Source organism: Equus przewalskii, chromosome 18, assembly GCF_037783145.1.
Source record: "Equus przewalskii isolate Varuska chromosome 18, EquPr2, whole genome shotgun sequence".
Lineage (NCBI taxonomy): Eukaryota > Metazoa > Chordata > Mammalia > Perissodactyla > Equidae > Equus > Equus przewalskii.
In genome coordinates, this window is record NC_091848.1 from 37734584 (window position 1) to 37748812 (window position 14229).

At 40.2% G+C, this 14229-nt stretch overlaps 1 protein-coding gene across 1 annotated transcript in view; it reads left to right on the forward strand.

The window, feature by feature from the left end:
• Nucleotides 1-14229, forward strand: part of HACD2 (3-hydroxyacyl-CoA dehydratase 2) — a 96755-nt gene that overhangs the window by 15196 nt on the left and 67330 nt on the right. The window lies entirely within an intron of this gene.

The window sequence follows — 14229 nt, forward strand, 5'->3', positions numbered from 1 at the left end:
TAGCTGTTTTTCTCTGTCAATTAAAGAGGCCTCTCCCCCTTTCTCATAAGGGTCCTAGAGAAATACTAGCATATTTATCAAAATGTGACTTGGGGTCCTGGTGCTGGGCTACGTTGAAAGTCCTCTCTGAACCCTTAAATACTACATTCTCTTTTCTTATCTTTTAAAATGGAGTACTGCATATATTGCTTTCCTCTCGGATGAATATTTAATGTATGTGAGAGGGATTGGAAAAGTGTAAATAAAAGGGTTATACAAATATAAGGGATTTCTACTAAAAGCAGGTACAGTGTGTTTTCTTTTGAGGGGAAGAGGAGGTCATCAATTCTGCTTTGTAACTGAGGCATGGCTGCTAGTCTGGGTGGCTAGACCCCTCGAATTAAATAGCAGTCAGTCACCTTTGGAAAGTTGGCAGATCCTGTAGAGTAAGCCCATTGAGGGTGCTGTGCATCCGACTTGTCTCTCAAAGGGCGGGTTTGGAGTTGATACTCCTTCAGAAGCACGGAAGGTCTGAAAGCTCGAGAACTGTGCATTCAAACCATTATGGGCCTGGTCAACTTAATTTACAAATTAAGTGGGTACTTACTGTATTCAGGGCACTGTGCTTGGCACTCGGGAATTCAGAGATGAGGAGACGTACAGTTCAGGTGGACACACAGTACACTGTCCACCATGGGTTTCGCAGGGTTCTCTAGGATCCCTGGGAAGACAGAGCATCTTCATTATAAAGAACTGCACCTCGGCTATTTGCCCACTAGGAGGAGGTCTACCATCGGGTGTTTCAAATGATCTGCAGAATTTTGAGTACATGTGTGTATGTTTATTTGTGGGGTGGGAGAATAGAGTTCATAGCTTTCATTAGATTCTCAGAGGAATATGTGATCCCCAGAAGGTTAAGAAACTCTGCTTTAGAACCTTTGAGCAAGAGATTTGAAAGGGGCTTGGGGACTCATCTATCGCATGATCTGCTTTCCTGGAGAAGGTTAAGGGACCTGGCCCAGGTCATATAGCCAGTAAATGGTGGAACCTCACCTGGACCCTGGCCGGTCTGAGCGGGAGCCTGCCTAACTGATTTTATTTTATGGTGACTGGGTTTTATCTGATGTATGATCTCACATACATTTCCTTTTTAATCCCTTATCTGTAATTTTGAGATGAAAATTTTTATAAGCATAAGCTTGCAGATTGGGGGATATATTTGGCCAGAGAGAGTTCTGGAACCACTTTAGACTTTCTCCACATAATTGAACAGTGTGCCCTCAGTCTCCCCCACTCTCTTAACCTTCAGCTGCCTCTGTACAAAGTTCTTAGATGCATATGTTTTCTGAGCATGTGTATTATTATTTTAATTAATATTTCATTGTATTTTAATACCAAATTCACTTTATCTGTCTTAGAATACATTCTCATGCCTCTTTATAAAATTTCTACCCCTGGAAATAAAACTTCTGGCAAGTGTATTTTTCATTCATGCCAGGAACATTGTTGAATGCCTAGCAGGTGGGACCAGACACTGTGGGAATAGACTGGTGAGCAGGCACAGGCTTGGGTGCAGGAAACCTGCGGTCGGATGGGCCCCCCTCTGAGCTCCTCTGGCGGGATGCACTCCAAAGACTAGCATCCATGTCACACTCTGTTCTGTTGGTTTGTTGACAGGTGTCCCCAGCGCTTAGCATGGTGCCTAACACACAATAGAAACTTCACAATTCCTTCTTATTTCCTCAAGAACCTTGTTCTGTCAGTGTTTCTCTCGCCTGCATCATCACCCTTTCTCATCTGCCTTTTCTTTCTCAGCTCATAAAATGTTTCGAATGCTCCATCCTAAAAATGATTTTTAACCTAACTTTGACCCTACATTCCCCTGTTATTACTACATAATTCCTCTGCATCCCTTTTCCCAAGTTTATGGTAGACTCTTTCCACTTCCTCGCTCCCATTTATACCTTAACCCAGCAGTCATGCTTCTGTACCCCCTTATCCTAAAATTACCCTCTCGTCTAAAATCAGCAACAGTTTCTGCTGAATTCCAAGGGCACGTTTAGAACTACATTGGGCACCACTGATGACTCCCTCCATGAGATCCTGCCCCTTCAGCTTCCATTACACTGAGCCTCCAAGCTTTTCTGGTCCTCTGTGGTCCTTTTTATCTTTGGGGGCTTCTCTTTCTCTCCTTGCCTCTTAATTGTGAGTGTTCCCACGGTCTGGCCTAGCTCATTGCTCTTCTGACAACGTGGCCCCTGTGGGTGATCTCTTCCCTTCTCATGGTGTGAGATACTATGACACCCACTTCTCAAACTCCAAGCCACACCTGCCATCCACACTCCAAACTCATCCATTGACCTCCTGGATATCTACTCCTGGATGTACACCTCCTCCTCACCAAGACTCAGACTCCCAAACTTGTTCTGCCTCCCATATTCTCTTTGTCAGGGGCACCATGAGCCACCATCCGTTCAGTCACCCAGCCTGGACCTATAGCTCATCAATGGTGCCCCCTCTCCCTTACCCACACTCCCATAGCCAGTGGTCATCAATTTTGGTCAATTCTGTTTCTTAAATATTTCTCAGATTGTCCTGTTTTTTCATCCCTATTCAGGGCCTCAGTGTGTCTCATCCGGACTCCCATATGGGTCTCCCTGGACTTCGAGGCTTATAATACTAATATTAATGATAATAATAAGGGCTACCATTTATTGAGCTTTACTGTGTTCCAGTGTTTTACATTCATCATCTCATTTACTTCTCATTTTACAGTTGACAAGACAGGCCTAGAAAGTTCACAAGCTAATAAGCCTTAGAGCCGAGAGTTGAACGTACAACCATGTGGCTCCAAGTCCATCCCTCATACAACTTTGAGGGATTTAGTTAAAGGATAATTCTGAGTGTGTCACTTCTCTGCTGAAAATGCTTCACTGATTTAAACTTCTTCGTGATTTGGACACCATGCACCTCCTGCTCCTTACCTGTGTCCATTGCCTGCATCCTACTCCATGCTTCAGCAACCCTGACCTTCTCGTGGGTCCCCCCATGTACCACGCCATTGCCCTGCTTCCTTCCTCTGCCCTGTGCCCAGGCTTTGCACTCTGCCTGGAGTGAACAGCCCACCCCCTTCAGCTGGCAACTGTTCACTCCTCTTCCTCCAGTAAACACCCCTACCACCTACTGGCTAAATTAGGCACCATCCCTCACTTTTCTGTAGTACCCTACACCTCACTCTGTTATACTTTCCACAGTGCGTTATGGTCTGTCCTTTATCGCCCACCAACATCACTGAATTTTTAAGAATGAAAACTGTTTGTTACTGATTTCCGTATCCCAGCACCTAATAGTACATGGCACCTAGTGGGAGCTCAGTGAACATTTGATCATAATCTTACCAAATTCCGGTGAAAATTTCCAAAACATGTTTCAAAATATTTTCAGTGCCTTAAAAAATTAATGAGAATAAAAATAAAAAGGCTGTTTCTAGCATTGGCCTAAAGGCAATGCTTTATTTTTTTTACTCCTACAGCTCAAGCTTATTTTTGGAATAATGGTTTATTTTCCCATGGCTTTCTGAAAGTTTTCACTATAACAACGTGGTCTTTTAAAAACTTGTTTTAGAGCCTTGAGATGCCTTTAGTTTGCGTACTTTTGATGGAAGTCTGGACCTGGCAGGCCTGGGTTATATACTAGCTGTGTGACTCTCAGGAAGTCACTCAACTTTTGTGTGCCTTCGTTTCTTCATCAATAAAAGGGGAATAATAATACCTGCCTCACAGGGTTGTTGTGAAAATGAAATGGGAAAATGTATGAAAAACGCTTAGTGTCTGAAACATGGCGATGTTGAAAATTGCCCAATAAAGTGGCAGCTGTTGTTATTAACTAAAGCATTGTAAGGTCATAGAATGTTACAAGTTTTATTCTGTCCCGAAGGTAATGTTCAGTATTTAGATTTATATAAATGAAGCTCTTCCATATTCTTATTAAATTACAATTTCGAGTGAGTGCGTGCTTCAGGGCCACGTCTTCTTAGTATGGGATGGAGTTGCTTCTTGTTCTTGGTCGTGACGATGCAGTTTGGGAAAAATAGCCTCCAGAAGCAGTAAACTAAAATTCCACCTGAGGCTCATTACCGTGCGGAAGTCAGGCCTGTGTCCCCGCAGATGGGTTCTCGTGCCGCAGCTTCTTCACGGTGGGGGATTTGTTCTCCCTTGATAAGGCAGGGGCAGGATTTCTCAAAAGCTGGTGTTGCAGTCCTCTTCCTAAGATTTGTAGTGCTTTATATTTATGCAATGGTTTTCTTTTTGGAAATGAGAATTGAAAAAAAAAAAACCTTTGAGACATGTCTTTCATAACACTGCCAAGAAGAGTTGTGGTTTCTTTATTCTTGTGGTACAGTTTGTATGGAAAGAAGCATTGGCTATTTTTCTGTGGCGTTCAAGATTAGATTGTGAAGAGGCACATGGGGTGGTTCCCAGCTCACTCTGAAGTCTAGTTCCCCCATCTGTGGGATGGAAGTTAGGAGTAGAGGGACAGGAGCTGAAGATACTCTTGGTAAGATAATGACATTGTGTGTTTGGTGAGCCTTCAAGTTGGAAATTATACGGTCAATATAAATAACTTTGGAAGTTCTCTTTTGATTGACAAGTGTAGAACAGATGTCTGAACAGGAGCTCAGTCATAGTCCAGAGGGCACGATGTCAAAAGTTGAGGATTAGCACTTTGATATCATCAGCAGACAAGGACAGAAGACCTTTCACTTAGATGTCCCAGATTTGTGGTTTCAAATATTTGCTGTTTGTGCCAGCTTGCACTTCTCTCTAAACTGATGACTCCTTTTATTTAATTATTTTTAAAAAGTGAATTCTAAGAAGTTCACAATCACCTCAATGTTGGTATGTAGTATATGGCTTCAAGTTGATTTCATTATGTAACAAATGGTGCCAGAGAGGGAGGGGAGCAGCTGCCCCTGAGACTGAGCACCGGAAGACACCATCTCCTGCTACCAGAAGTGCTTTCTCTCCCACCAATTAAATCCTCTCCAAACTGCAGCGGCCCCGCCCCCACTGTGAGAGAGTCAAGCTCTTCCCAGTCTTTTGCGATGCTGCGCTGTTGTGAAGGACCCGCCGTCACCAGTTGTGGAAACCAGACAAAGAGCCCTCCATGTTGTAGCAGAAGAGGACTCTGGAAGGAAAGCATCCTGGACGGAAGGGCTAATCCCCCCCGGGTTTCACTTACCTGGAGTTCTGCTTTCTCCCCTGCACCCAGCCCTCGGGGGTGTGGCTCGGCACCAAAACAAAACTGCTTTCCTTGGTTTCACTTAGCTTAGCTGACATTTTAAAAATGAACTTTACCAAATAGTGAGGAAGAAGAAAAAGGGAGTAAGTATCATAAATACAAACAGTATAAAAATAGTCGTATTCCCAAAGTACAGGTTTCTGATCCCGACATCTAACTCCCCTTTTCTTACTGGGAGCTGGTGCAGCGTCACACGGATCTTGCTGGCCCTCTTCTGCCCTGTTCTTAGCATGCTCAACTCTGGGGAACCCCCCCAGCCCCAAGTCTGGTTTTTGGCCCCCCACAAATGTAAATAAAAAACATTTCAGATTCCAACGTTGCTTTCTGCCTAGGGGCACGTGTAGTGGTGGTGCTGGCAGGGGATGGAGGAGCCATTTGAGGTGGAGAAATGGACACAGCCTTCCCAGCCCCCGCCTGGAGGCTCCTAACGCTCCCCACCTGGAGAGCTGCGTGGGTAGGAGGTTGCCAGAGTCACCCTTCACCTCCTTGCAATGCTGCCTTTGTCGTTTTTCAGTACAGTCGTTTTCCAGCATCCTGACACTAGAGCTGTGTGTGAAGACCAGAGCACCATGTTCAAACCATAATCTTTCCCGGATCAGTCAAGCTCCTCAGACCAGCCTGCCTTAGCCTCCCTCTGCTGTGGCTCTATGTTCATTGTGTTGCCTCCTGATCATATTTTGGCTCCTCCCCTCCAGACTGAGAGAGAAGGAGGAGGAAAGATAGTTTTAGCACCTTCATCTTCTGTTCCTGATGCCCAAAGCGTCAGCCTCTGCCGTCTGAATAGACCTTGCGTCTTCTCACCTTCTCCATAATTTGGTATCTACACAGTTTCCTTTGCCTGGAACACCCAGTTCTGTTCATTGTTCCCTGCTCGGTGTGAATGTACTAAGCTGAAGGGAAGGGAGAAGTAGAGTATGCTCATCAGCCCAAAGTGCCTGAGCAGGAAGGTGGGAGACTCACCCAGAGCTCGTGCGCACTGCCTGGCACCTAGCAGGCCAGCAGTCAGTTCGCTGTATGAACTCTTCCATTGGTGATTATTGGGCAAGACGTAATCCCTGAGGGTTTCTGGGCCCACTTGGAGTTTAGAAGGGAAAGCCTTGAGAGAGCCTAGATCGGAGAAGTTTACCGTCTGCTGTCCTTGCAGGAACAGCTAGGGGTTTGGTTGAATGGAAACCTGTTATTGAGATATTTAAAATATCCTCTCTGTAAGAATGTTATCTGGGGCCGGCCCTGTGGCTGAGTGGTTAAGTTCGCACGCTCCGCTTCAGTGGCCCAGAGTTTCGCCAGTTCAGATCCTGGGCACGGACATGGCACCGCTCATCAGGCCATGCTGAGATGGCCTCCCACACAACACAACCAGAAGGACCTACAACTAGAATATACAACTATGTAATGGGGGCCTTTGGGGAGAAGAAGGAAAAATAAATAAATAAATAAATATAATATTATCTTACCATCCAGTCCATCAGCAACCAACCTAAGGCAAACCAACCCTATTGGAAACACTACCAGTTGTGCAACAAGTCAGGCATCCTCCCTCTGGGCCTCATTTTCACATCTGAAAAACTAGGCATTGGACTAGATAAAAGATGATCTCTTAACATTCCTTACAGCTACATGTTCTGAAATTCCGTGAAACTATGGTATAGCTTCAGAGGTGAATGTCAGTTATCCCAGTAGTGATATAAAAGGAGGGTCTGCTGGGTGTTTAGATGTGTCTGTGTATGAGTATTAGAAAACTTGTTTCAAGCACAGTAGTCTACATTTTTTCCTCGCAATGCATTTTGAAAGCCACATCAGAAAGCAGAACTGGGATGGGAGATAGGTGCACACACTTTCTATAGCTACGCTTACCCCTGGTCACCACTAGATGGCACCCTTGTATTGGTAGGGAGATAGTCTCTTGGCAGTTACAGGACTCCTGAAGGACTTCTAATAAAAAGAGAATGGTGAATCAGTAGCTGAAACTGAGGAATGAAGTAACCAGAGCAAAGAAAAATGAATGTTTTTCTCTCACTGTCTCTTGACTTGATCATGAATATTTTAGGTAATGAAAAGCTGGAACTTTCCGCATTGCCCTGAAGGAGATTATCTTATAAATATTTCTTAATTGTGAAACACAAGGTATCTTTAAAATTAAAAATGAGCTTAATTTGCTTACTTAAAAAGCTGGAGGCAAAGAAAATGTTTCAGAAGTTCTCTGGTCAGATGATTTGTAACAATCTGAAGTCAATAAACCTTCCACTTAGGTTCTCAGCTTCAAAAGCAAGGTTAGTCCCACGAAGCTGGAAAGACCGTCTAGTGACCAAGTTGAGTAAATTCCATTGAACCAAAAAGTGAAAGTTTGGGTCATCTTTTAGCAAAAGAATTATTTGATTTATGATTCTGTGGCAGGAGTTGAATGGCTAAGTAATGTATTAATAAAGGAAACAAGACCCCTTAGGAATATTTGTATGCTAGTGGTATGTCTTTTATAGTTCTGTATAGCTTTCCTGGGAGAGGAATTTTTTCTTCTTCGTTCATAGTGAACATCTTTCCACTAATTTTTTTTCATTTACTAACAGTTTCTACCTCACTGTGTTCTTTCAGTTAGCAATCTGCATTTAAGGTTCATGCATGTCTTTGCGTGGTTTGATAGTTGATTCTTTTTTATTTCTGAGTAGTATTCCACTATTCGGATGTACCACTTTGTTTATCCATTCACCTGTTGAAGAACATCTTGGTTGCTTCCAATTTGGGATGGTTATGAATAAAGATGCTGTAAATATGTATGTGCTGGTTTTGTGTGGACAGAAAGAAATTTTTGCATTTTCAAATCAGTTGAGTATATACCTATTAGCACAATTGTTGGATCATATAGCAATGCTGTTTAACTTACTAAGAAACTGCCAAACTGTCTTGCAAAGTGGCTGTGCCATTTTGCGTTCCCATCAGCAGTGAATGAAGAGTTCTGTTGCTCTGCGTCCTCACCAGCAGTGGTATTTTGGATTTCAGCTGTGCTGGTGTGTGGTGTTCTCCTTTGTGTTAATTTTCCTATCTCAGATGACACATGATGTTGCACATCTTGTCATACTCTTATTTGCCATTTGTGTATTTTCTTTGGTGAAGTGTCTGTTCAGATCTTTGCCCATTTTTTAATTGGGTTATTTTCCTGTTGTTGAGATTTAGGAATTGTTACTATACTTTGGATACAAATTCTTTTATCAGATATGTATTTAGCAAATATTTTCTCCCAGTTTGTGACTTGTCTTTTCATTTTCTTAATAGTCTCTTTCACAAAGCACAAGTTTTTAATTTTAATAAAGTCCAGCTTAACCAAAGTTCAACTTAAAACCAACCAATTTAACACTTAAACAACTTAAAACTAAAAAATTGCTTTTATGAAGGAATTTTTTCTTTCATGGATCATGCTTTTAGTCTTTTATCTAAAAACTCATTACCAAACCCAAGGTCACATAGATTTTCTCCTATGTTTTCTTCCAGAAATTTTGTAGTTTTGTATTTTACAGATAGATCTATGATCCATTTTGAGTTAATTTTTGTGAAAAATGTCTGGTCTATGTCTTGGTTCATTTTTTTGCGTATGGACATCCAGTTGTTCCAGCACCATTTATTGAAAAGGCTGTCCTTTCTTCATTGAATTGTCTTTGTGCCTTTGCAAAGAGAAGTTGATTATATTTATGTGGGTCTATTTCTGGGCTCCCTTTTCTGTTCTGTTGATCTGTATGTCTGTGATTTTGCCAGTACTACAGTGTTGATTGTGGTGTGTCCTCCCATTTTGTTGTTTTCTTCAGTACTGTGTGGGTCTTTTGCCTTTCCACATAAACTCTAGAATCAGTTTGTTAATATCTACGAAATAGCGCCCTGGGATTTTGATTGAGACTGTGTTGAATCTGTAGATCGTGTTGAGAAGAATTGGCGTCTTAACGGTATTAAGTCTTTCCATCCACAAACATTGAATAGCCCTCCATTTATTTAGATCTTCTTTGCTTTCTTTCATCATTGTTTTGCAATATTTGACACACAAATCCTGTATCTATTTTGTTAGATTTATGCCTAAGTATTTTTTTGATGTTTTTATAAAAAGTTTATTTCAAATTCCAGTTTTTCAAAAGTTGCTAGAATGTAGGAAAACAGCTGGCTTTTATTTGTTGCCATTGTATCCTGCAACCTTGCTAGACTTGCTTATTCATTCCAGGAGTTTTTTGGTAGATTCTTTGGGATTTTCTACATAGATAATCATGCTATCTGTGAATAAAGACAGTTTTATCTCTTCCTTTCCAATTCATATACCTCTTATTTCTTTTTCTTGTCTTACTGTGCTAGCTGGGGCTTCCAGTTTGACATTCATTGTGTTCTTTTTTTTTTTTTTTGGGGGGGGAAGATTTGCCCTGAGCTAACATCTGCTTCCAATCCTCCTCTTTTTGCTGAAGAAGACTAGCCCTGAGCTCACACCCGTGCCCATCTTCCTCTATTTTATGTGGGATGCCGGCCACAGCACAGCTTGACAAGTGATGCGTAGGTCTGTACCTGGGATCTGAACCAGCGAACCCCAGACTGCCAAAGCAGAACGTGAGAACTTAACTGCTGCACCACCAGGCTGGCATCTGTGTTCTTTACTTAATAAGATAAGGATCTTCCCAAATCAGTTTTTCTCCCCACCAACTTTGAAGGAATATACATTTCCTACTTCATCTTTACTGTCAGGGTGTAAAATTCAATATTTAGCCATAAGCTTTTTCTGGATTTCCTTTTTATTTTTTGAGGTTTTCTATGTCCTTACTTATTTTTTGTCTGCTTGACCTGTCTTGCGCTGCGAGTGGTAATGTTAAAGTCTCCAATTATTAATATGTTTCTAATTTTCCTTCCTTCTTGTATAACTTCTGGTTTAGCAGAGGTAGTTGCTGTGTTATTTGGTGCATAGATATTTGTAACTGTTGTATCTTCATTGGGAATTGTGGCTTTTAACACTGAAAAATGTGTTTTATTTGTTGCCTTTCTGAATCACTTTTGTGTTAGCATAGAGTTGGGTCTTGTTTTGTGAGCCAGTTTGAAAATCTCATTCCTTTAATAGGTTAGTTAAGCCCATTCACAGTTATTGATATGAGAGAGATGTTTGGTCTTACTCTGTCACATTTGTGTTATAATTGCTACAGATAGTATGTTATATTTGCTATGTTTACCTGCCTGATGTGTTTTCTTTGCTTTTTTTATATCTATTTTGGTTTTTAGGAGGTTTTGTCATTGTTCTAGTGGTTACCTTCATATTTATACTTTTTTAAAGGACCTTAGTCCTCTGTTTTCTTTTTAACCTGTTACTGTCTAGTTTGTCAGTTTTTGAAGGTATCTTCTGACTCCCACCTATTGCCTATGTAACAATCAGTGAGCTTATTCAACTTTCTTCTTTCCCACTCCCTTCTCCTCCCCTTTTTTTCCTTGCATTATTTTTACTTTGTTAGAACATATCACATTTATATATTGTTCTTTTGCCTTGTCCCCACCTTTGTTTCAGTCCACACTTAAATATATTAAATGTTTATTGTCAGTCCTTTTGCCAAAGTTTCCTATCACCTTTTAGTTGGATGAAACTCATCCTCTAGTGGTGTCAGGGACTATGAAGAGCCTGAGATTTCACCCTACTTTTAAGTTCACAAGTTAGCTTGTTACTGTCTCGTGGATGATGGTAATGTGTAGTGGTTTGTGTCATAGGAGAGGAACGTGGAACTTGGGGAACCTATTACTTTTGTAGTAAGTGGACGCAAACTTACTCTTTGTTTTTGGGGTAGATGCTGCCTTATCCCTTAAGGTTACTCCAAGCAAACGCAAACCCAAGAAATGACCTGGTAAAAAGCAGTCAGGACCTTGCCTTTTTGGTGTCCCCAGCAGGAATGTGCAGGGATGCTCAGGGCCCGTGGCAGATTGCCTTTCCCCAAAGGTAGATTCCCAAGAAGGGCTTGTGGGCACAGTATTCCCCTAGTTCATACATGTTTAAGACTTTTTCTGTAGCCTTGGTGTTTAGAGGACTGATTTGCCAGAAATAAAATCCGTCATACTTTCTTCCCTTGAATTTCTTGAAAATGCTGCTCCATTATTGCCTTGCTTTTATGTTTCTCTTGGGAAGTCTGGTGCCAACCTAATTACCTTGCCCTTTTAGGGTATTTGGTCCTTTTTACCTGAAAACCCTAAGGATTTTTTCCACCTTTATTGAGTTATAATGGACAAATGAAAATTCTATCTATTTATGATGTACCATGTAATATTTCACTATGTACACATTGTTAAATGATTACCACAGTCAAGCTAGTTAACATATTTTTCACCTCACAGTTATCGTTTTTTTATAGTAAGAACATTTAAGATCTGCCCTCTTAGCAAATTTCAAGTATACGATATAATATTAACTATGTCACCATGCTGTACCTTAGTTCTCAGAACTTATTTACCTGTACGACTGAAACTTTGTGCCCTTTGACCAACATCTCCCCTCTTTCCGCATCCCACCAGTTCATGGCAACCACCATTCTGTTCTCTGCTTCTATAGGTTTGACTCTTTTTGGACTTCACCAATATGTGAGATCATGCAATATTTCTCTTTCTTGCCTGGCTTATTTCATGTAGCATAATGTCCCCCAAGTTCACCCATGTTGTCACAAATGACAGGATTTCCTTGTTTTTGAGGCTGAATAATATTCTCTTTGTCCATTCATCCATTGATAGAATGATGCTGCAATGAACATGGGAGTGCAGACATTTCTTTGTAATACTGATTTCATTTCCTTTGGATATATACCCAGCAATGAGATTGCTGGATTACATGGTAGTTCTATTTTAAATTTTTTGAGAAGCCTCCATACTGTTTTCCATAATGGCTGTACCAATTTGCATTCCTACCAACAGTGTACAGGAGTTCCCTCTTCTTCACATTCTTGCCAACACTTATCTTTTGACTTTCTAACAATAGCCATTCTAGCAGGTGTAAGGTGGTATCTCATTGTGATTTTGATTTGCATTTCCCTGATAATTAGTGATGTTGAGCATTTTTTCATATACTTGTTGGCCATTTTATGTCTTCTTTCGAGAAATGTCTATTCAGGTCCTTTGCCCGTTTTCTAATTGGGTGTTTATTTTCTTGCTATTGAGTGGTTTGAGTTCCTTACGTAGTTTGGATATTAACCCCTTATCAAATACATGGCTTGCACATATTTCCTCCCATTTTGTAGGTTGTCTTTTCATTCTGTTGATTGTTTCCTTTTCTGTGTAGAAGCTTTTTAATTTGATGCAATCCTATTTGTCTGTTTTTTATTTTGTTGCCTGTGCTTTTGTGGTTATGTCCAAAAAATCATTGCCCAGACCAAAGTCAAGAAGCTTTTTCCCTGTGTTTTCTTCTCAGATCTTATATTTTAAGTCTTTAATCCATTTTGAGTTGATTTTCTTATATGGTGTGAGATTAACAGTCCTATTTCATTCTTCTGCATGTGGATACCCAGTTTTCTCAACACTATCAATGAAGAGAGTATCCTTTCACCCTTATGTATTCTTGGCAACTTTTTCAAAGATCAATTGATCATAAACGTGTGGATTTATTTCTGTGTTCTTTATTCTGTTCTGTTGGTCTGTGTCTGTTTTTATGCCAGTACTATGCTATTTTGATTACGCTAGCTTTGTAGTGTATTTTGAAATCAGGTAGTGTGATGCCTCCATCTTTGTTCTTTTTGCTTAAGATTGCTTTGGCTATTCAGGGTCTTGTGGTTCCATATGAATTTTAGGATTGTTTTTTTCTATTCCTGTGAAAAATGTCATTGGAATTTTAAAAGGAATGGCATTGAAGCTATAGATCACTTTGGATATTATGGACATGTTAACCATATTAATTCTTCCAGTCCATGAACAGAAGATTTATCTATGTCTTCAATTTCTGTCATCAGTTGTTTTATAGTTTTCAATTTACAGATCTTTCATGCCCTTGGTTAAATTTGTTCCTAGGTATTTTTATATTTTCTGATGCTATTGTAAATGGGATTGTTTTATTAATTTCTTTTTGGATCGTTCATTATTAGCATATAGAAACACAAGTGATATTTGTACGTTGATTTTGTATCCTGCAGCTTTACTGAATTCATTTACTAGTTCTAACAGTTTTTAGGTGGAGTCTTTTTAGAGTTTTCTATATAGAAGATCATGCCATTTGCAAACAGAAACATTTTACTTCTTCCGTTCTGATTTGGATGCCTTTTATTTCTTTTTCTTGCCTACTTGCTCTGGCTAGGATTTCTGGTACTATAATGAATAAAAATGATGAGAAGTGGGCATCTTTGTCTTGTTCCTCATCTTAGAGGAAAAGCTTTCAGCTTTTCACCCTTGAGTATGATGTTAGCTGTGGGCTTGTCATATATGGCCTTTATTATGTTGAGATACAGATCTTCTATATCTAATTTGTTGAGAGTTTTTATCATGAAAAGGTTTTGAATTTTGTCAGATGCTTTTTCTGCATTTACTGAGATGATCATATGATTTTTATCCTTTATTTTGTTAATGTGATGTATTACATTTATTGATTTGCATATGTTGAACCATTCTTGAATCCTAGGGATAAATCCCACTTGATCATGGTGTATGATCGTTTAATGTGCTGCTTGAATTTGGTTTGCTAGTATTTCTTGAGGATTTTTGTATCTATGTTCATCAGAGATGTTGGCCTGTAGTTTTCTTTTCTTGTAGTATTCTTTTTTGGCTTTGGTATCAAGATAATGCTGGCCTTGTAAAATGAGTTTGGAAATGTTATCTTCTCTTTAAATTTTTGGAAGAGTTTGAGAAGGATTCATGTTAATCCTTCTTTAAATGTGTGGTAGAATTCACCAGTGAAGCCATCAGGTCTTGGGTTTTTCTTTGTTGGGAGATTCTTGATTACTGATTCAATCTCCTTACTCATTATTGGTCTGTTCAGGTTTT